Raw genomic sequence first — 24,714 nt, 5'->3', positions numbered from 1 at the left:
CTCCTGCAAGGCTGCTAATGCAAGGCAGAGGCTGTGCCTGTGTGCACAGGGGACACAGAGCAGCACACAGGTGTTTGCACAGGCACGGGGCAGCTTGTGGTGGGATGGAAAAAATGAATTGCAAGAGGAATTCTGTTGTTAACAAGTTATTACAAGTTGTGCTATGTGCCTATTTAAATTTGAATTGTGTAAACAGTGGAAACAGAAAAGGAATTGTGAGCAAGGTTAGAACTGCCCATTAAGTTTCCTGGACTGGCTAGGAAAAAGTACTGTCTGGCATCTGAATATGCTGCAGGAAGCACTTTTGATGTTGTGTCTATGTCTTTAGCCTCCTTTAGGGCTGTTGCTGTATGTCACAGAGCTTCTCATGGTAGCCATGAAGATGCTTCACAAAAGTGGAAAGCTTTATTGTCTCTGTCAGTCTCAATCATGGTCACTGCAACTCCCCATGGCTGCAAACTGCTCCACCGAGTTCTGGGTCTGGCTCTAGGCTGTAATCATGCTGTGAACCTGGGAGAAGGGAGGTGTGTGGGAAGGAAGAAACAAGAACAGAAGGAAATGACACTGCAAGAGCCGACAGCAGGATGGAAAAATGGAGATACACAAGGAACCTGTCCTTGTAAAAAATGCAGAATAGAAAACTGTTGACATGACACCCTACAGGAAACAGCTACATTAAATACTATTAGCAGCTTTGGAGGTGTGCGTGATCAGAGTAGCAAGGAAGAAACATCCTGAATCTGAATCAGAATATATATGAATGTGAATCAGCTGTCCCCAAACCAGACAGCTAATTAATTTCTGGTTTTAAAAGCTGTAGGAGATCACTGATCATTTGAGCCTTTTTCAGCATAATTGAAAACAAGTAAGGAAAAAAATAGCTTACAAATACCAGCAAGTCATGTTTGGGATGCTTTGTTTTTATTAGAATTTTTTTTTTAGGAAGAGCATTTATGAAAATCCAAATACAGATTTGTGGCTCCATATGTATGGTAAGAAGAACATTTGGTTGCACTGTGGTCATCTCAGTGGTATTAATCTGCAATCTCGTCATTCATTATTTATAACATCACTGTCTTTATCAAGTACCAGGTCACAATCACCATAAATCCCAGATACTTCACTTAAGTACTAGAATTTTGATCAGTCTTTCAGAGTGAAAAAGAAAGAGAAATTAAGTCACCCAAACAAGCAGAATAATCAGATTCTGTGGGAACATACAAGAGGACAAGAAGATCGCGCCAAGAATTCTGGCTCTAATAAGCTAAAGTGTGAATAAAAGTTCTTGTGCCATGCTTGTCAAAAGACCATATGCAACAGCTTGGCCATGGAGGCAATTACCATAACCTTCTGTGGACATGTCAAGTATTCCAGAAGTGAACCAACATTACTGATCTCAGCTAGTAAAATTCAGCCCTGCTCCCCCTTCTACAAGTTGTAGCAGTCCACACTCTCATTAGACAGCAAGAATTCAGGGCAAGGATCATCCTCTAGTATGTGCTTTGTACAGTGCCAAGCACAAAGGGTGGAGGACTTCAGCTGTCACACAATATAAATAACAGTGATTAATCTTTCTGATGCCTCCCTATTAGCTTGATTACCTGGCTTGATTCAGTCGAGGTCTGGAACAACTTCCATGGGCTGTCAGAAATCTTATTTCCCCAAGCTGTTTTTGTTGAACAAGACATCAACACACCTGCCTCCTGAGAGGATGGATTTGAGACAGAGCACAACACAGTCTCCTCCTCTTCACGCCTGAACTCAAGTTGGCCTGAGTTGCTCTTAAGGTGACTATGAAGAATGGGAATCCAGCCTCTGTATCTGCAGCCAGGAGTAGTTTATCTGTAGCTCAAGATGAGACTTATGCTTTGGGGGAAACATCACCCCCCCAAATTGTATTACACCTTCTCACTCAGCCCTGCAAGGGACTGGAAGTTCTTTTTGCTCCCTGAGGACACAGGGGCATGTGCAGAAAGCAGGTCCTGTTGCCCCTGCTCAGCACTATACCATGTCCTTGGCGCCACTAGTTGGTGCAGCAATTTTAGGGAAGCAGGTATTTTTCATTTCAAGAAAGGCTTTTCTCTATTAATCAATCTTGTTCACATTCTCATCAAGATCCAGACTCTCACTCTGTCTGGGACTCCAAATGTCCCAGACATTTGGAACAAAAAGCAATGCTTTCTTGCTCCAGCCATATTTATCTATTGTTTTCACAATGACCCATGCCACTTCTTTTGTTTCATTAGAAGCCTTGTCACAGCTTCATCAACCCACTGCCTATTTCTACCTGCCCTGTATTTTTTTTATTTGCATTTAGGTATTGTGGTTTTACCTGTACTGGATTAGAATTTAGCAATTTCTAACTCAGGGCCAGGGGCTTTCCAGGTTTTATTTTTTTTAGGCTACAATCTAGCCATATGGTTATTCATCATGTCCCCCTGCAGCTCTCCCAAGCGCTAATGATTGCACTGAAACAACATCCTTAATCTAAGAGTACTGTTCTTTTCAGTAGAAAGAACAGGCTGGTGAGGAAAAAGTAAAAATACAAAAAATTTTTGATTATTTTAATACAGTCTTCAAGTCTGACTCTTACTGAAGTGCTAACGAAGTGTCTACCTACCTTTGCAGGTCGAAGGTTTGAAAGGGTTGGTGTTTTTTCAGTAACCAGGATTTCACTGAGTAAATCCTTGACACAAAGACAGGATTCCCTTCTAATTCCTACATCCCTTCAGTGCATACTTTTCTCCTCATCCCTTTCTGGCATTGTCCTTTAAACACATTTATGAAAAAATACTTGTGGAAAAATCACACTTGTCTTTGGCCTCCATTATTTTCCTTCCCTTTTGTCCAAAACCCATGACCAAATCCCTTCCAATAACTGAAAAGGTTTCTAAAAAGTACAATACTCAAAGAAAGACAGATTCCTTTTCAAGTGCATCACAAAATTAAATTGTAATCCACAGCAATTTCACACACACTATCAACCTCAGCAAATTATTTAGCTGTGAGCTGTTTCAAATGCTTTCTTCTCACCCTCCAGCTAAAGCAGGGGAAAACCTATGAAATTAAATACTTGCAACTTCTAAAAGCAATGTCACTCTCCTCCTGCTGAAATGTGATCAGTCACTCAAAATGCAACTCCAAACACCTGCTGAACATTGGCAATGTGGGGTAGACAGTACATCATACACTCTTGAAGAGTAAAGGCTATAAATCTCTCCTATGTAGCCAGTGAGAAACAATTCCCTGTCAGCAGACATAGAAGAGTAGACATGAAGACAACCTTTCCCTATCTGTGTTGCTGAGACTCCAAAGGCTGTAAATCTCCCCAGAGCAGCCACTACAGAGATGGTTCTGCTTGTTGTGCTTGAAGAATAGTGACATTTAATCAGCTGCCTACAAGAGAGGCAGAATCAATGGAGAAGTATTTTACAGTTTTCCAAGGGCACACAGGCCCAGCAAAACATGCTGCTATTGCATCTGCTAAACCTTTTGCACTTCCCACTTGCATGTTATCAGGAATTTTCCCATGTGCTTGTAATGGACTTATCCTGACACCTCTGTCAGAGGTACCTTTGCAACTATCTCACTATGCTGCAGAACCTCCGCTCAAATAAACAGGTCAGCAAAGGCACACTTCGGCTTCTTGTTTCCTGGGCTTGCAGTGATGGCTTGCAATGATCTACTTCTCATGCTGGAAAATAGTAAAAGCAAAATGGCAGCATTTTAGGCCATATGCAGTCAAGCAAGGCCCATCTGAATCAGGACTGATGATAGCTGCTGCTTTGTTCTATGTCTGAAAGATGCATTTCCTAAGTTGCTAAGCATAGGATAGACTTTTCCAAAGCTGAGGTGTGAAGGGACCTCTGGAGATTCCCTACTCCAAGCTTCCTGTTCAGACAAGGTTTTACCAGAACAAATTGTACAGGGCAGCATCCCGTTGAATTTTGATTATCAGTACAGATGGAGCCTCTCTGGGCAACCTGATCTAGTGTTCAGTAACCTTCACAGCAAAAAAGGTTTTTCTTATATGACCTTAGCTCAGTATACCATGTGAGTATTTTTTCTCCCGTCTCCAAGGAACTGCAAAGTTGCATATACATTTGAGGGAAACTTTCTGCAAAACAAAGTATGAGCAGGAAGGGTCAGTTCCCTGTCTTCCATGTATCATTGTGAAGTTTTTAAGACAAGCATTCACACCATAGGTTGCTAACTTTGAAAAGAGGCATTTAGTATCATATCTATATTCTAACTCACAGGCAGCAGAAGTTAAACAAACATCACAGAGCCAATCTACCAAGAAAGCCTACTTCACAGCAGTCACCTTTGTCTCTCTTTGCCAGTTTCCTGTTGTGGAAGAAGATTTATATATGATCCTGATGATGCCACCTGTCTCTGAGTTTCTTGAGCAGGATGAAAATGATGTGTTTACTTTACCCATCCCTCGGTACCTTAGCTGAGTACCTCAGTTCAGGACATCATACAATGTCTATGTTCTGCACATCTGAAGAGGAACCAGGGCTTTCAAATGGGTATTAGCCACCAGAGGCAGCCTTGCAGCCAGCCATCAGGGTCAGTGGGATTTTTCACCAGCTTGTCCAACACATTTCCACCCTTATCCTCTGAAGATATTTTTGTAGCATGCTTACTATTATCAGGACTGGATGAAGAATCTTCCACACCCTATCTAGCATTTTTTCACAACTGTGTTAACTTCAGGGGCTTGTCACTCCATTTTATGATACTTAGCTACCTATGATGGATCTTAGTTGTGTTTCAAGGTCAAACCAAACCAAAGCAAACCAAACCAAGGAGGTGGGAAAGAAGTCTTCTGAAGTTTGGAAGCAAACCTCACAGCTATATACAGGATTACTGCTAAAGATGTAACTGATGTGATGTGCTACCTGCGCCAACCGTATTAGAGAATATCCTAAAAAATATCTAATTATGAAGGAAGCATGGGGACTAAGGGGCTGACATGAACATAACCAACTGCCAAAGAGTACTTAAGGCAATGCTACAGGATAGTCAGGGAGGGATTTATGGGATTTTCTTTAGTAAAACCAAGAAGCAGACATGTTGGATAAGCCATACAGAACAGAAATAAGACAGCTTCCAAAGTAAGTAGAAAGCATAATACTGTTTGCAAAGGTTAAAGGCACCTGGGGAAGATGGGATTCTTTTCCCTTAAATTATACATTGAAATTTAAAAAACGTCAGCTGAGGACAGCCTCATCTATACCACAAAATTACTGCCCATTAATATGTGTAAAATAACTCATCATTAAAAGATTAGGGCAGACAAAGACTACTAAGAAGCTTGATGCTAACCAGAACAACAGATGATGATATGAAGTTAAGGATGACAGTGCTACATGTCATGTCAAATTTAGCTCCTGTAAACTAACATGATAGTTAAATGATGTTCATGTATAGATTCCAGATGGAGGAGGGAAGAAAAGTCAGAAAAAGCCTATGATCATCAGATGACTTCTGATGATTTCTGATTTTTTACTGGAAAGACACAATCAGCCAGTTAAGACTATGGTAAAAAGAGAATGTAGTGTCTTGCAGGAATATTATCCCACCAAACTTTACCTATATGCACAGACCTGGTGACAGATACTGTGACAGAATAAATATAAATAGAGAAAATTGCCCCAGATTTCTACCACTTTTAAAAATTCTGAAAAATGCAACTGAGGGATGGACATAACTGAAGTAAAGCACAACATGCCAGTTTCTCAGGCCAAATAGCAGTTATTTCTGACTTCACTGTTTACTGCTGCTTTTTGGATAAGATTATGTTCTGTACTGCTTTTCAAGTAGAGATTCCAAAAACTTCTAATTGCAATAGATACATTCATAGTGTGTCTTAGTAAAATCAAAATAAAAAAATATGAAAACATCTAGAAGTTCTTAACATCCGAAGTACAAAACTCAGTTAAAGAGCTGTACTTGTTAATCAATAGATATATGATTTCATTACAGACAATTATACCTATGTCTGAGTCTTTAAGCAGAATTTATTAGATTCCTACAGCAACTGACATACAATAATACCATTGTCAAATATATTCTCAATTAAGGTATGTATATGAGAAACAGTCTGACTTCCACAGCCAAAGTACAGCATTCACTCCTTAAGGAGGACAAAGTGGTCTTTAAGCACATCCAGCACTAGAAATGGGTATTAGGTAACAATTTCTGTCTTGGAGTATGGGTAGCAGCTTATTTCAGATAATAGCTTTTCACTGATAAATACAACAACTGTACCATTACCCTCATTACAAAGCAGGAATGTAAAAGGAGAGCAAGACCTATGCTGGAGCAGAAAAGAGAAGTACGGAAATGAAACACTGCCCTTCTCTCAACAGGAGGAAACACATGTTCCAAGGCTGTCCATGTCAGGGTGAAGAAACCATACTGAAGGGGAGAGCAAAACTGCTGTACTGAATTTCAAGGTGACAGTAAGGGCCCAGCTCTTCATCACACCCATGCTCTTGTCAGCATAAACCCAGAGCAAGTGCTGGCTTGCAAACATACAAACCCTTCACCTTTTGCACTACGTGGTCCTACCTAAAGTCACTGGTGTCAGTCTCCCAAAATATAATGCAGGTTATGAGATGTATCTACACAGACACTCCAAGTAACCCCAACTCTGCACAGGCGGTTTATGTTGGCAGAAAATTCCTTGACCAAAATAGGCTACAGTGACAAAAATACTTTTAGACGTATAACCACATCCACTTTGGTATAGAAAGGAAGCAACACTGGGCAACCTAAACCAACACTGCCACAGCATCCAGAGTTTCATAAAGAGCCATCTTTCACATATGTTAGCTATCACATTTCTTCTAAATCAGTCTCAGACGCAGATGATGGAAGGGGCTGGAAAATGGTGGCTGTAGAACAAGAAAAGGACTTCATTATATTCTGTTGCAAGTGATTTTCTTGCTGCAGAAGAAATGCTTCAGCAGCCTTGTCCATGTTCAGATCCTCCCACTATTTGGCCACTACAGGTAAAAATGTGAGATCAAACTGGAGAATGCCATTTACACTCTCTTTTTTCTCAACAAGCTTTAGCTTGGGGCACTAGGGAAAGAACAAATGAAATAAAGGAGCTATAAAAACCACAATACTAACAGTAGCATTTTGCTAAAACTTATGAGAAAAGGCAAAGGAGAGCATTCATTTTACACTCTTCTTCACATTCCTGTCCCACACAACTCGTCTCCAAATACATGACACAGCAGAGCAGCATCAGTGAGCTCCAGTCCCCTTCTGGCTGCCCCACGGCCCTGCACTGACTAACTTGAAACTCTTGCAGCTTGGTGAATTGCTCGAGGCTCAGGGAGGCAATCAAGTCCTTAACAAGCACTAGGTATAGGACATTATAAAGGCAATGCTTTAAATGTACAGTATAGGTATGTTAAGTTCTATTTTCTTTTTCAGAAGATACAGAACGGCAATATTATGATCTCTCTTTGTAGAACTCTATGTACTTTTTTTTTTCAGATTCTTACACATTTTCAAAATCTTCTAAAGCAGTTGATTTGAGGAACAACTTGAAATGTGGCAATTTTATCAGTTAATTTAATCAATTATCAGGAGAAACTGAGAGTTAGACAAAGGTTTTTGTTATTGTTGTGTTTTGATTGGTTTCTTGGTGTGGTTTTGTTTTCATGCACGATGGGAATAAAATACCTTATTTCTACAATTGACCGGCATTTCTCCATCACATCAGAAAATATTTTTGAAACCTGGATAAAAACTGAGGGAGCAAATGACTAAATGTGCTCCACCCCCCTCCCCCCCATAAAAATTTCCTGTGTTTTCCCTTAAAAACCTGTATTTTTAAAAAGCTGGCAGAGGCTTGGCCTGACATCTATTCATATTGAGAAAAAAAGGTGTGGGCAAACCTTTTAATGCAATTTTCTGAAAATCTCAACCCTTGATAAAACACTATGCTAAAACAAAAGTAGTAATAATGTGGTCAATGTAACATGAATGGTTCAGTTGTTTGAAAATTAACTGATTCCATGCTTCCTGAGTATGGATAGTTTGGTTTCTGGGATAATAGCAATTTAGATAGTTATTTCATTATTTCATCTCAACTGGGTTTTTGAGGAAATGTTGGTTGATTTGTGGGTATGTTGTTCTTATTTACCAATGAAATATTATATTCAAATACAGCACAGAGTTTTTCTCATTTGTTTTATATAAAAATAATAACAATTCAGCTGTATCCCTGGAGGAGTAACTGACAAAATCTTTCTAAGGGTTACTTTATCTTCCTTTTTTGTTCATGCTTCCAGTTTGTCAGCAACTGAAATAGTAATTAACTTGGACTGTCATGTTTTCTGTACCATAAATAGAACTTTTAAACAACCCTGAAAAGCCCTATTTTCTTTAGGTTACACAACATCTCAAAAAAAGCAAGTGACTGAAAACCACTAAACAATGGATTTTAATGTTTTGAGTTCCAAGAGAAAGTCAGCTGCAGGACATCCATGTCTGTTTTTCAAGCCTCAGGGTGAATGAAAAGTCAGCACTTTTCACTGTTTTTTAAAACAAGTGTATGGAATTGTTCTTTGCTTTTCCACTGCCTATGGAAGCGGTGGGTTATTCCTAGTCTTACAAACACCTTTGATGGACGGTTGAGGACCCCACAAAGAATTTGCTTTCTTAGGGCTCAAAAAAGATGATAACAGATAATTTTGCAGACAAGTCAGCCAATATACCAATCCATGTGATTGTTACTTTTAAAGACAAATGTATAAACTATTACATAAATAAAATAAAGAAAAATCCCCACTCTTATCCCCTCCCTCCAAATCTCTACAGCAATAGTAGCTGTGCCATGTTGTTTCTTAGAGAGTTGGGACAGCATATTTATTATTTTAACAAGATGGGAAAACAGTAACATGACATCAATGGATATAAATGTGGTTGTAAGAGAAGTTTATTGTAGTTTAAGACTGTCAAAAATATTTTGCTTTATGAAAACGGTTCTCCTTAGTTTCAGAAGGGGTGAATTATTATGCCTCATCATGTCTGATATATTTTATTGGGGGGGAAATACACTGAGAATAAGGAATCTGCCAGAAATATTGACCAGAGTGTACTGCATTTAAGCACACAGTGGGATCTGATCTTATTTTGGGACATATCCTGTGTTATTTGGACTAAAACAACCACGTACCACTGTCAAAAAGAAAATGGAATATAACTGAGGGGGCTCTTTTGCAAAGGATCACATGAAGACAGCATAAAATCATAAACCTATTATTAGAGTTTCGTCACTCTGGGCTTTTTTGTACTTAAGTTAATTTACTACAGTTTTTCTCCCTCCATGGTTTCTCAAAAAAGCAGGGTGAAACCCCTGAAAGAAATCGCACATTTTCTAGACTAGGAGATGAACAGCACACCACACCACAAAACTCCAGTCTGGTTCTAATAGTTTAATAATCCTTACCCCAGGGGAAAACTAACACTCTAAAAATACCAAAACAGAAACAACACTGATCCAGCTTGGGTTAAAGATTTTTTTGTTCAGTTTAAATGCAGAAGATCAGTTTAGGGAAACCACCTTTTTATGAAGTAAACATTTAATAAACAGTAAAGAACATTCCTTGCTGGAACTGCCTATGCAAATATACACTTAAGACTTCAGTATCTACAATATGCTGTCCTCACTACTGGGGACCTGGCTGCCCTCTCCACTCCCATATCACAAGAAGCAGCTATGCAGCAAGTAATTTCATGAAGCTCTTTCTCATGACATTCTGGAAAATTATTCAACTAATGGCTTGGTGGGCAGGTCCAATTTTTTGCCTCATTGTCTGTGTTCTGACTCCAACTCTGTATAATATTTTGGAGAAAGTTTGCCTTCTCTGCACTGTGCCGAGTAAATATTTTGTCAGTTGTTAAGGATGAGCTACAAAGTAAGTCCCAGCAACATATCCAAATTCAGCAGCAAGACTTGGAACCATATTAGAACTTTTTCCAGATTGTGATTTGTAATGTATTTCAGAAGCCAGAAGAAAACCAACCACTTGAACTATTACAGAAAGGCTGAATGAACCCTTTTCAGAGCTGTGAAAATGTTTTTCCCCACAGTTTAAAAAAAAAAAAATTAAAAATCATTAGTGCCAGGAGAAAGGGCTGGATAATGAAGGGGGAAGTTTCCTTTCAGTGCAGCATGTTCTCCAAGGAAGAACCAAACTGTGACAGCAAACTGCCCATGTCAAAGACACATCCATTCCACTGGCAGGTGAGCAGGAAAACACTTAAAAGAGGCTGCCCTCCATCCTCCTCTATAGTGGAGGCATAAATGAAGACTAAACAAAGACTTGCTTCAGGAACATAATTATTTGATCTCTGTTGAAGCCAGGCAATTAGTAGAAGTGATGATCACCAAAACTGAATTCCACTATTTAAGCAAGCAAACATCCAGCTTATAAATTACTAAATAAAGAGAAGCTACATGAACACAACCATAGGGCTCAGCACACATCTACAACAATGTCATGGTAACCACCTGTTTGTAATTCTACTGTTATGTCCAACATAAAATGCCCACAGTAATAATCTGTGGGGGAAGGAGGGGGGAAACCCTACAGACAGGTGCTGTTATTTGAACCAAGAAGTAAAATAAAAAAGCATCTTCCTTCTTGAAGAGTCCTTCTTCATACAATTTTGGATTAAAATACTATGTATCTTGAGGTTAGTATGCCAGAGATTCCGTATCTCTTATACTATTTTTATTGGTGCCAGAAAAATATTTTTTCTGTCTGCAAGGCAAAGTACAAAACCCCTAAATTGGTCAAAAGAATGCAAAGGATGAAGAGGGTCACAAGGAATACAGAGATAGAGCAAGAAGACAAAATCTGAAAAAATGATGTTGTATATCTGAATGTTTATTTGAGGAAATTTCTGTCACTACCCCTACTACACAACACTAATATAAATGGCAAGCCCTTCCCTTCCCTTCTCCTGCTTTTCCATTTTTGGTGCTTTTCTTGAGGTAAAGACTATATACAGGAGATATTAGTAGGCTTTTTATAGAGAAGAGAATACCACTTATTTAAGCAGGAACTTTTTTTGGACAGCATTTACAATCAAGCCCAGCTAATGGTTCTAGTCCCTGATTGACCTCTGCTACTTCTGGCATGCTCACAGCAAAGAACACCAGTCCTTCAGGAAAAGCCATACCAAAAAGCTAGTAGAAGGCCAGAAGGATTTAATTTTTGTTTCAGCTACACTTTGCTATTGGCAGTAGCATCCAAAATGTCTCATCGAATCATGAGGCAATAAATTGAGGCATAAACTGATAACATCTACCAAGTTCAATTTTTAAAAGAGTTATTCTTGACTGTATTTACTATTTGCACTGAGAACTTCTCCAGCTTTGTTTCTTTGGCACATTCATAAGCTACTATTCAGCTACAGGGATATCACATCAAACAAACATAAACACTGGTTTCCCCTCCTCCAAACCAACACCTTGTCTATATCAGTTTAGCCCAGAAGTCCTTTATGTGGCATCCTCCCATTTGATTTTAGGGCCTTCCTGCCATGCTCTTAGGCCAATGGCTCCTCTCTATCACCACTGTCCTTATCTCCATCCACTGGGCTGGACATGTCCTCTGCACAGCTCTTCCCTGCCATACCCTGAGCCTTGGCTGTCCTTTCCCTGCCATGTCACAGCTCTCTCTTCCTCGTTCCCCTTGCCTGTGTCATACCTATGCTCTTCTCCCTCACTCTTTTTCCTTTTCTTTTCCTCCAGACAACTGCTCATGTATCAGTTTTTTTTTTTTCTAATTTATCAGAAGTGAAGCAGAAGTGACACAACCAGCAGAAGAAGCCACAACCCAGTGTTTGGTTGTGGGAGGATCGATTGTAGGAGAATAGAGACAGCGGTGAAGGCAATCTCAGCCCTGAGAAGTTGCAGCTGTACTGATTACCAAAGAGTAGGAACAGCCTTGCTTTTAATAGGCCACAGCTGTGTCCAATAAGGATGGGTGCTATAAAAGACTGGGTTAGCTGGTTGTGAGGAGAATTGGGGTTTGTTGGCTGTGCTGTGAGGAGCTGGTGGGTGGTTTTGCAAGGGCCAGGAAAGGATCAGTGCTGCAAGAAGCTGCCCATGAGGACTCACAGAGAGAAGGTATGAAGGTTTTATAGTAAGATGATAAGCTGGTGGTGACTGTCAGATTGGTGCCAAGCACTGATGCCAACAATTGGTGGCTTGTATGGGGACGAGTCTGACATTTGTCCTGCTTTTCTCATGTATCTTGTGCATTGGTGCCTGCCTGTGACTGGAGCTCTGTAGCATGGCCAGAGTGCAACCAGCCAAGCTTCAGAGAAACCCAGGCACTGGTCAGGTATGGCGGTGCACCATGCACAGCTCTGTCAGTGCTGGTCAGGAAGGAGAAATGCAAATCTTCTAGGGTAAGACTAGAGAAAAACAGTTTGTGCCTCACAGCATATGCTGGTTTCTGGTATAAGAATAGCTTTTTGATCACCTTTCAAAAGTAGTCAAAACTATAGATAAAAAGGGATATAATAAGATTCTGAGCAGACATTGCCTTTTTTTTTACCCTTGTGTCCTTTTCTGGCTCAGTTTTACAACTCCACTACAGACCAATCAGAGACCAGAAAGTTAACAGAGGCTGGAAGATCCACCTAGGCCTCATGGTACTTCAGCTCAGGACAAAGCCCACTGGGTTCAGGGACAGAACAATTAAAAAAGAGGAAGGGACACATTTCTGAAAATGCTAACCCAATTAAGTCACAGAATCACAGAATAGTTGGGGTTGGGAGGGACCTCTGGAGATCATGCAGTGAGACACCTCTGCTAAAGCAGGTTCATGTACAGCAGGCTGCAGAGGATCACATCCAGGCTGGTTTTGAACAGCTCCAGGGAAAGACTTCTCAACTTCTCTGGGCAATGTGTCCAAGTGCTCTGTTACCTTCAAAGTAACCCTGTAACCCCCAAAGTGAAGGAGCTTCTCCTCACAATCAGATGGAATTTCCTGTATTTCAGTTTGTGTCTGCTCCCCCTTGTTTTGTTCCTGGACAGCACTGGCTGGTCCCATCATCTTGACATCCACCCTTAAGATACTTGTGTATATTGATAAGATCCCCTCTCAATTATCTTTTCTCCAAGATAAACAGGCCCAGTTCCCTCAGCCTACTTCATAAGACATGCTCCAGATTCCTAATAAGCTTCATGGTCTTCTGATGGATCAGGGAACGAAGTTCTAAGAATGTACTTGAATACTTAAAAAATTATAGCTCACTTATATATATTTATTTTCAGATAAAGCCAGCAATTATTCTTAAGGAGTAAGTGCAGTCCAAATAGAAGTAATAGTTTCAACAGCAACAAAAAAGTTATTGCTCTCCTCAGCAGCCTCTCTCCATAAGGTATTCCATGTGTTTAACAACTATAAAACTTCACTGAGGCCAAGTGAATGAGGGGATAGAGTTAGTGATTAAGCAGGGAGACAGCAGGTAATGGGATCAGGAAATAAGGTATATGCCAGCAGAGGAGTATAAGTACACAGACCCAGAGCTCTGACCTGTTCTGTTTGGCACCTGACCCAGAGGCATGCACAGCGTGTGTGCTCACTACCTGCATCCAATTTCAGCCATGAACATGCATTGCCTGTCCCTTCAGTTCTGCCATATTTCTGAAAACTTGTTGTTTTCTTGGCACACGCCATGTTCAAGACACTTCGTTAGAAGCAATTCACCACTTTTGGTATATGTGGTAATTTAGACTGCAGTGCTTAATTTTTTAAGCCCAGAAAATGTGACCAAGTTTCTGCAATTTTGTTTACTGCTGTGAAGAAATTCACACTGCATCTTGACAGCACATAAGATGACATATGATGAGGAAAGGTAGGTAAATATCAAACAACAATTCAGTTCAACTCCAGAAAAACATTTTAAAATTTTGCTTAGAAAATTTAGTTATATGTAAAGTCTGTGAATGTGTTTCTTAAGAAGCAAACCACTGGACAATACCTCACTGCATTGAAAGGAATGGCCTAACTTGTATTGATGTCAAAGGCATAAGGAAAGATGCAAGACAACCTTTAGAAAACCTAACACCTCCACTGTTTCTCTGTTCTCTGGGACAAGTTGAACCCTTCAGAAGCTCAATGTAAAAATTTACCCACAGCTCCTACACCTGTGAATTATGTGTTTCTTAATTTTTAATTTATAGGTGTCTTTTATATTGCCATCTTCCACCCAAAGACCTAGTCAAGTCTACTTCTCACAGTAATCTGGTAGGACTGGAGTGCTGTGATTCAAGCTTTGGCTACATCTTTCATCTAGATATGCTCTTGATTTTGTTAGAAGATTGCATTTGGGAAAGCGGAGAAAAATTAATTAACAATGCCATGGACTTAAAGAAAAATTAATTCTATAGTTATTTTCTGCCCTTAATCTTAAGAATCGTATTGGATTTTTAAAATCTATGGAGAGAAACTGATGAATTTTTAATTATTTTATTCTTTTCAAAGCATAATTTAATATTGTTTCCAAAATTATCTTCCACAGACTACTAGAACAACACCAGTCCATGCCAATCAGAATATCATCTCACTGACTGATCTGATCTCACAGAGAGAAAGGAGGCTTATAAAAAATGTTTAAGACTAAACAGTACAACTAGTGCCAAGTTTCATTTGACTCACACTGTATGGAAGCTGAGGCTCAAATAGCCAATGTTCTCTGCCAGATGCCCACATTCTCAAATTTAAGCAGATTTTACATTTACCAGTGATACTTAGAGTAATCACCAAGTTCTGCTAAAGAAGACGTTTAATAATTTGTATGACACCATATGCTATATTTAATTTTCTCTTTAAAATGCATTAAGAAATATTTTGCAAGAAAATCAAATTCTTCATAAACAAAATGTAATCAGTACGGGTGTGTGTACCCAGATGTCTGTATGTGAAAGGAATTTTGGAAACTAAAGGCTCTAATTTCTCTTTCCTGAAAGGCCCTATATTTTACAAGGTCAGAACAGGAACTTTCAAATAAAGAAAAAAACCATGAATGCACAGAAGGAACACGCATCTGTTATGCTGCTGTTCGTACTGCAATCCAAAAACAACACAAGGAGAGGTTTGCAAACAACATAATAATTTTGGTGTTCTGGTGGCATTTTAAATAATGAGCAAAGTTTTGGTTGAGAGCAAACTGGAAAAGGTATGAAAACAGCATATCCCAGCTCTAGCCTCTATGTCTACATTGCTCTAAAGAGGCTGCTGAAAAACAAGACAGAAACCACTGATATTTCTATTCCTCCTTCAAGAGGGAAGCAGAGAGTCTGTGAGTACTCCTTGTCTCAGTTTGGAGGCTGTACAAGTGCACAGTTATGTTTTAAGACAGAATAGGGAGGTACCAGAGGTCAGAAAATCCCTTTCTATGGGCTGTTTTCAACAAAGCAGAGCCATGGGATAATGGCGAGGAGAAACGGTCTCAGGTGGAAGCCCATGGCTTGGGAAGAGTCCAGCTTGCACCTGAGGTGCCCTAGAGCAAGGACCAGGACCTGCACAGGCTACATCTTCACTTGATCTCATATAGAAGGAATCCTGGAAAATGTAATCCCAGTATCTGCTGGGATTTGCAGACATCCACAGAAAGGCATATTTGGAAAGAGTTCAAGATAGATGCAGCTTCCTTTCTAGTACCTTAGGAAAATGTGAAAGAAACTAAAGATCATGCTCATCTCCCCTGTAAGCAGGGAAAAATCCTCCTAGTTTTATCTGGAATGTCAAAGTCAGGGAGGCAGCCATTAATTTAACTACAGCAACACCTGGCACAGTTTTAGCCCAGTGAGCAGGCCTTTTTATTTTGTTAAACCTACTAGAAGTGCTTTTACTTGCTTGTTTAGACTTTACCACTAGAACTCTGGGGAGAAATGTCTCTTCAGAGAGAAGCTGTTTGTTTGCAAAATAAGTGGATAGTTTGCAAAGCCTGTGGGGAAAATTGCCTCTAACATGTAGGAAAAACAAACAAGAGTGGTAATGGAGTCAAAGGTTAATATAGAGACAATTAAGAAATTGGTTAATGAACACATTCTGCTACCCACCCCTCCATCAAAATATGATGGCATAGCTGCACCCCAGTTCTGGGCATATCCTCAAGAGGGATGAGAATCAGATACTGCAAACAGTGTGAGATGCAAAACATACACAAGTTCCCAGAGTGTCACCCAGGACACGTGACGCTTTCACCTGCTAGGCTGCAACAGCAATACCTTGCAGACTGCCTGCCTCCAGGCTGGGAGGGCCCTGCTGACAGCTTTTTTACTTCCATCTGTGCACAGACCCCAGAACTTTTCTCTGCAAGTGATGGAAACCATTATTTTCAAACATGTGCATTGCTGTGCCCACTGTGATATGGCTGAACTAGAGACCCGTATCAAGACTTACCCATTTCCCAAGCCATTTTTATAGCTGGATTTTCTGACACTAGCTCCTGAAAAGCTTAAAAGCAGCTAAATCAACTTCCCAGTGCAGCTTAAATTCAGGCAATATTTCTGAAGTGACTCTCCAACCTTCTTTTCCCCCATTTGGGATTTAACAAACTCCACCCAAAATTCCACAACACATCTGGCAAACAAGTTATTGTGACTGGCTTATTTAACATTATCACTTCTGTACTTCCATGTTACCATGTACTACCATCTTACCAACTGTAAGATGCCGTAAAAAGCTGTTTATGTAAATTGAAAAAAGACTAACATTCTGCCAATTAATTCTATAATATGATAGCAAAATCAAACCTCAAGGTAATTCAGGTATCCCCAAAGCTGAGGCTGAAAAAAGCATCACACTTAAAGTAGTCACAAAATTGCATGTTGGGGTTACAAAATGTCTTTCAAAACAAATTTTTGACGGGAAATGTTGTTTGGGTATAGCTGAAATTTTGTTATTTTAAAAAATTTTCCATGCTTATAAACAATCTAAAAGATCCATCAGGCCACTTCAGTATGGCTGCACTGGTGGCATTCTGCCTTCTCCCAGCAGTTCTCCAGAACAACGTAGCCTTGGAAGAATTTAGTTTTCAAGCACCTGACACAACAGTTCTGGGCTGTGGGTTTAGCTTCTGGCTCTCACAACAGTTTTTCCTTCTGTCAACCCAACCAGTTTGGAGTGCAACCATGAAGTACCCGTATGAAGATGCACTTCATGTTTGCACTAACTCAGAGGAAATTATTTTGTGACTTGCAGATTTAAAATGTACAAAATAATGGAGAAAATCCCATCATACAACAACAACAAAAACCAACCAACTAAAGGAAAAAAAACAGAAAAAGACTACCATTACCATTTTTTTGCCTCCATTAATAATATAAAGAGTAAATACAATCCATAAATGTGTGGAAAATGGCTGTGCAGATTGCTGGGTGTCTATAGAAATTATGTGTTTGGGTTTGTCAGATGTGAGACCTTGGAAAGCCCTACTGTCCTGCATTTATGAGTAGGTAAAATATATTTTTGGTAAGCTCTATCATTCTATCCAAGTAAGAGAGAAACAGAGGATGGCTTATTTCAGGCTGCATAAGAAAAAAAAAAAAGGAATAATTAATGCAAACTGACAGGTAAACTTAAGTGCAGAGTTTGTTGCGTGCAAATCCCCTCACGTGGGAGATGTTTTTAGCATGCAACAAGAATAATGGACTGGGAGAGCTTTAAAATTAGTTTAAGGCAAAGGAACTGCATGCAGACATAAAGTGGCATCAACAAGTGACAAACTTACATCTGTCTGTAATAGCACCAGAAGCAGCTGAAGCATTACAGCTGGTGCTTAGGTCAACCACACGTAAACAGTTTACCATATATAACTCACCACCTGTAAACAGTTTACCATATATAACTCATTTTCTCTGTCAGGCATTACTCCCAAAATAAACAACAGTGCTTCATTGAAAGTAGGTGGTGACCATCTTACTTTGCATTCATGCTGATTTGCTAGGGATGATCAAAATGACCTGCGAGGGGACACCAGACCCATGGATTCATGTAGGTCACAACGTAAGGATAATTCAGGTGCCATCCATTAAAAGAGGGTATGGGAACAGGGGTAATAAGAGATATTGGTGCCTGGAAGATTGTAGATCATCTCCTGAGATGACACTTTCAAGGGTCTTAACCTGATCACCTTCTCCAAAAGGAGATATAAGATCTCTCCTTGTATGGAAAACCATGATACAAGATGAGGAATAAAAAACTCTTTTAATAGAGCAGTGGAAAGCATAACAAGCTGAAGCTGGACAAGTTAGAAATTTGGAAAAGAATTAGCAGTGACAGTGAATAATGACAGGAGCAAGCTGCTAAGGAAAATAGAAGATTGCTATCTTTTCAGATCATGACCAAATGCCTTTCTGGAAGACAAACTTCAGCCAAATGAAAATTACTGGGCTCACTACAGGTGCAAGTGAAATGTTATGGCTTGTGCTAAGCAGGAGGTCAGACAAAAACGCCTAATATTCTTTCCAGACCTTACACGCTGTAGATGTCTGAGTTTGTCTGTACGTATTTTGTTGGTAGGTGAGGACTCACTCTCTTGAGTCTGGATGAATCCTTGCCAGCAATGAATTAGGAGTGTGTAGCTGTGGTTAGCATAATGCACAACCAACCTTATAACTCGCTCCCCCCTGGGTATCAGCAAGCTCACAACACAGAATCAAGCTGCATCTGTCCGCAAAATACCATCCAGACACACCTACCCCTACGTTTGCAAGTTGACAAGCCAGCCAACCTGGTGCATTTTTACAGATCAGGAGACAGGAGGCATGCCTGTGCCATGCCCTGGATCGTGGTGCAAGGATTTCTGAGATAGCACCATGGTGTTCATGCTGGAGCCAGCAGCAGTACAGCCATCTCAGCCCCAAAAAAGCCTGGCCAAGGAGAAGGCTAACCTGGATGCAGTGCCCTCAAGCCCAAGAGCTGTACCACATGGGGACAGGCCAGGCCCAGCAAACCCCAGTGACTACCCTGCTGTAGAGGGCAGGTGGGCATTAGGTCCTCTTGCTGCATGTGGTACTCAGAGGCAAATTGTGTCATGGATTCTCTTCTTCTGGAGCAAGAGTGGCTCATTGGTCATAACTGGACTTTAAGTGCTCTCAAAGGACAACCTGCATTCCCTTCCATCAAACTCTCAGCACCTGCTTGGTGACCTGTCTCTTTTTCTCAGTGTAAAATGAATGAAAGCAACTCCAAATGCAAAACAAATTATATAGTCACACTGTTTTCTGTGCTCAACATCTAAAGAGTAGAAAAATGAACAAGGTGCTAAGAATATGCACTGGACATGCAAAGATGCCAAATAAAGTGATAATGATGATAATATCATTGCCACCACGTAGTTTGTCTTTATAGAAAATACAGTGAGCAACACATTGAAAAATCCTGGTTTCTCAGCACAGAGCTCTACACTGACGAGTAAAACACAGCTTGAAGGAAGAAGACAGAACATGGTCCTGGGGGAAAAATGTTGTCCTAAAGGACTTATGCCACAGGATTGAATGCCATGAAGAAGTATTGAAGTAAAAGGGCAAACCAAAAGTGAAATTCAGATGTTTACTCTGCCCACCTCTTTAGGGTATCAGATACTCAATTTACATGATTAGTTGATAATCTCAGGTTTTATTTATAAAAAAGGATTTCCAGTCCTTCATGGTGTGAAGAAGAGCTTCAAACTGAGACTGTAAGGATTAACCTATCAAGATAAAATTCACAAACTTGCATATTTCTGGGCTTCTGCTATTTTTAATACTGACCATTCAGACTCTAATATTTGCAAGCTTACATCTCAAAACCACTGACACCTGGTGAAGAGCACCAAAATAATGATACCAGTGCAGGATGCTCAGGATCAATCTCTATATTTCATGGAGGTATGTAAAGAAATGCTCAAGGAGGACTGGTGCATGAGCAGTACAAGCACATACGATGCATTCCACAGGATAGCTCCTGAAAGCATCCTGAGTCACTGGTTTTGTGGGAGGATAGTTCCTTGAAAGAATAATGTCCATCTGGAGGGGCAGAGTAATTGGAAAGAGGCACTGGGGATAAGATTTAAACAGTATCACAGCTACTGGATATCAACTATAAAACATGGTAAACATTTCAAAAACACTTAATAATTGCAAACCAGAAATTTTTGGCATTATAATAGTATCCTTAAGGTTGAGTTTTTCTGTAATCATAGAACCTTAAAAGTTGAAAACTTGAAAAAGTTGTGTAGCAGTATGATTTCCACAAACACATCACTTCAGTTGCTGTACTAGGAACAAAAACAGGATGGGTATTAGACATTGGAAACACTCCATCTGCGTTTACCACAAGGGTAGTTTTTCCCATGGATCATAACAAGGGCAGACGGGCATTCCCTCGAGGCAAACAGAGATGTTTTCAGAACATTGTGCAACAGGAATACTCCCTGACAACGTGTCTATAATATTATGTTCTAAATACAACTTTCTGTACAGCACCTTAGGCTGTTTGGTGGTGGACATATTTTTCTGCCCATTCATTTTCCCTGAACTTGTGTAGAGACCAGCTGAGATAAACAGCCTTTTAAAAGCAGGACATCTCATTTAACCACAAAGAGTTCCTTACAAGTCAATAGGCCCATAAAATTTTCTGAAAAACTATCTGTGTATCATCATTACCCAGTTTCTCAATCAGCAAGGTGGAAAAGGTTATGATGAAAGAAATGTACTTAGTCACAGAGTATCTTGTGAGCAGACAGATTCCAACCCACTCCTTGTCCCAGCATCCAGTTTCCTTACAGAGCCTCTATGTGGCCACAGTTTGATAAAGACGTGAAAAGTGAGACAGTGTCAAATGTCATCCAAGGCTTCCCTGTGGACAGACTTGCAAAAGAAAGGAAAGAGGATTCTGCGCTCATTTCAGTCCCACGAGACTTCACTCAACACACAGCTCATCTAAATGCCACCCCAGGAGGCATTCCCCAAGCACTAACAACAGGCAAACATCGATCCCTGCCTCAGGAGCGTGCTAGAGAGCTCAGCCTGGCTCTCCCTGGGTTGCTCACCAGCTCCTTGGCACCTCTATTAGCACAGCAGGTTTGGTAAATGCCCTGCCATGAAGACAGCAAGTGGAAGAAGAATGTTGATTCTCACAGTCTCAGCAGCTAGCTTCCCTTTGCATCTCCATGAATTCCAGCTGCAGTAGCCCTCCTCACTGAGGATAAGTTTTTCTGTGCTGCTGATGTCCTTTCCATTTCACATCTGGAGATTGTTAACTGTATCCCACGGGGTCTGAGTTTTAGCAGTAAAAACACTCCAACAAATTCTAGTAAAACTGATTTATTTACATTAACTGGACATTGGATACCCAGATAATACTATATAGAATCGTAGAATATCCTGAGTTGGAAGGAACCCATGGAGAACTATATTCACTTTCCTTTTCACATTGACATTTCACCTTGACCTGTCCTTTGAAATCAATACTAGGGAAACCTCACGTTTTAGTGGTTGAAAGTTCAGAACTGAAGAGGTCAGAAGCTGAAAATAATTTAAGCATGACATCTCCTCTGTTCAGGAGAGCTTAAGTACATATGAGGGGCGGAAGTCCCAGCTAAAACTCAAACTTGATGCTGTGAGGCTGTGACTTCCCCTGAGCTTATAGCAAACTCTCTTTCTGCAAAGTCATAATTTTCTGCCATGGAGAGAATTATATTAGCAGACACTGAGCACACTGCATCTTTTACCTTTTGTCCTTCATTCTTTGAAGGACAAAACACTGCAAGAGGGTAAAAGATACATATACATATACATATACATTATGCAGCTACATAAAAGAAGAGATAAATAAAGTGGGGGACGTGCTGACTAGAGCTGTAAAAATGGTTTTAAGTTGCTAACATGGAAGAAAAATTACCTATGTGTTGGATATAAAATTTACTACCTTTCCAGAAGGTTATGAATTTGATATCAAAGACTTATTTGGTGCAAGCACATTTCTGCACAAATATCTTTGTTTAACATTTGAGCCACTCTTTGGTAAAAGCCAGAAGGCTAAGTTAAATGTTCTTCAAAAGCAAACTACCACAAGTAACTAAAGAAATAAAAATATTATATTTATTTTAAAATCACCACTAACAGGGAGAACCAATTGAATAGCTGCAGAATGGTTTCCACTCCATTTAAATAGGAAAAACCCTCTTGCATTAGGTCACCAATGTGCCTAAACTTCGTGGCAGAGAAACAATCGTTAGAACTGAGAATGTGAGAATGAAGATGATGGTTTGCATCAAATACTTGTTCTGTTATTTTACTTTCTCAGTTTAACTTAGTTTTGAGCCCATCACTGCAAATGTACCAGCTATCAGAGCTTCTTGATGTCCTCAGTGCTACATAAATGTATCACATGAGGTGGCAGAAGACATAACACACCCCAGGGCCACTGCCTGAGGCTTGCTGCTGCTGCTATGGTAGTGGAGCATACTCTCACTCAGACTCTGCCAGGGAGCATGTATCACTTTGGGATTCATGTCATGGATAAAGATGGTGTAGTGCAGGATGCAGAAAGGCTGTGCTTGGCTGCCTTGTATCTAATTTATGGATAGGTGAATGAAGGCATGAAGTGTTAAGAGAATGCTGCAGACCACACAAGGCTGCAGCTGTTCTGTGATGCAACAAACTTAAACAATATCTTTGCTCCAAGGAAGGACTGACTCCTGGGGAAAGCATTTATTGCCCAGAATTCATCATCAGGAAAATGAAAGAAAACAGGTTTTATTTGTACTGTAAATCATGTACAGGACCAGAATGCATCACTGCAGTCAGAAGAAGATTGAATTCTGGTGTGATATCTGACAAAGAGGCAATTCTGTTTTTGTAACTGAGACAAGTTGTATCTTTGAGAATAAGGGAACCAATTAGCATTTTTGAAGAGCCTTGTCATTCTCACTCCAGGAGGAAAAGGTATTGAAATCATAAGATAATGCAGAGGGTCCAGTACTGTAAAAAATTAGCTTTGAGGAATTTGAAGGCACCACAATTGAGCCTTCTGCCTTGTAGGCCAGTGCAGGAAAGCTGATGCAAGAGCTCTGACAGGGAGTGAATGCCTGCCAAATTCCCACTAATTGGTAATAAGAATAGTTGAAGAAACTGGTCTCTGAAAGGAAAAATAAAGCTTGAAACCTCAGACCAACTTCTTCAGGAGCAAAACTACTGCTAAAGAGAGTAGTAGATCCACGTGTGTGGATAGATATAGGCTAATGCCTATAAATAGCTCCAAGCTGGCAGTGCTATGGCAGGAACAGAAGCCAGACTGTGGTAACAGCCGGCTTCACTATAGAAATTTTCATCTTAATGCCATCTTCCTTCTTCCTGTAGGAGATGCATTAAAAACAGGCCTAGTTTTTAATTTAAAAACTGGGTAGTATTTAAATACTTTATCAGGCTTTTATCAAGGTTTCATATGGTTACATGAGCAATTTTAAAATTTCATTTTAGAAATTCAGTTCAATCTCTATGCAACACTTACTAAAATCCTAGGTTTCACTGTTTACATGAAAATGCCAAGTAATATGACTCTGAAATACAACTTTTACATTTAGTCTAATAAGTGTTCTCTACAAAAGTAGTACTAGTGGTAAGAAACCTTATACAGAAATTCTTTAGATGAATTTGCCAGATTAAAGAAGAAAATATCCTTTATTCCTTTTGCTGCTGTTAATTTAAACCGATAGGCGATTTTAATCCTCCAGAATTAATGTTACACCTCTCAATTAGGAAAACAATATACAAACCTAAATAAACTGTCTTTAATACTCTTGTAAAGTTTAATTCATTTGTTTGCAAAGTGATCTGAGATATTTGGAAAATTAAGTATTATTTTCTTTTCCTAGCAAAGGTTAGAATACGGTTGGGAATTCTGTGGCAGTAATACACACAGGACTAGTTTCCATGAACGTAACAGAAACACTAGATTCTCAAGCATATTTCATCTGCATGGAGTGCACTGAGTTATACTTACAAAAGTAAGAGAAGAGGAAAATCACAGTGCTTTTCTACCCTTCTGAGGTTGCTGGGGTTCACATTTCTTGCAAGAGTGAATGAGGATAGTCATGCTATTCTAACTTGTACTGACAGGAACTGGCAGGTCTGTGTCACCAGTGAAGGAACCAAGCAGGGGCTAGTTCTTTTAAAATGCTGTGCAGTTAAAACATTATCAAAGAATTTTCAATGCAAAGGAATTTTACATATTACTATTTATATTTTGAAATTGCAGTCACAGAATGTTCAGACTTGCCCTGCTCTGCCTGGCAATGTATAGGTGGGATCTTCCATGAAAAAGTCAACTCAACAAAATACACTTTCAGGTTCACCACAGAATTTTTTCTTCCTGACGCTGTAAAACTTACCAAGAGGCTGTACAGTATTATATTACATGGTAATGGTATTTCCAGAAAAAAAAGAATTGCACATGAATAAGGCAATGAAAGTATGCAGGTAACCATGGCTACTGTTGTGAACTAAATAACATTTTTTATACAGCTGTGAATATTTGTATTACTGCCAGCTAAGCTGTAGAGTTCAGATTTGAGACAGAACTGGTAAACACTGAATTCTTGCCTGAAGAAAGGTACTTCCCAAAGTTGATCCAGGCCTCTACATCGTGCTGCTACTCATTGTGGTGTAGC

The 24,714-nt window shown here is 39.8% G+C and overlaps 1 protein-coding gene across 2 annotated transcripts in view; it reads right to left on the bottom strand.

The window, feature by feature from the left end:
- The window catches only part of AIG1 (androgen induced 1), a 123,197-nt gene that overhangs the window by 38,129 nt on the left and 60,354 nt on the right, over positions 1-24,714 (bottom strand). The window lies entirely within an intron of this gene.

The sequence above is a fragment of the Ammospiza caudacuta genome, chromosome 3 (assembly GCF_027887145.1).
Source record: "Ammospiza caudacuta isolate bAmmCau1 chromosome 3, bAmmCau1.pri, whole genome shotgun sequence".
NCBI lineage: Eukaryota > Metazoa > Chordata > Aves > Passeriformes > Passerellidae > Ammospiza > Ammospiza caudacuta.
This window is presented reverse-complemented; position numbering and strand designations above follow the sequence as displayed.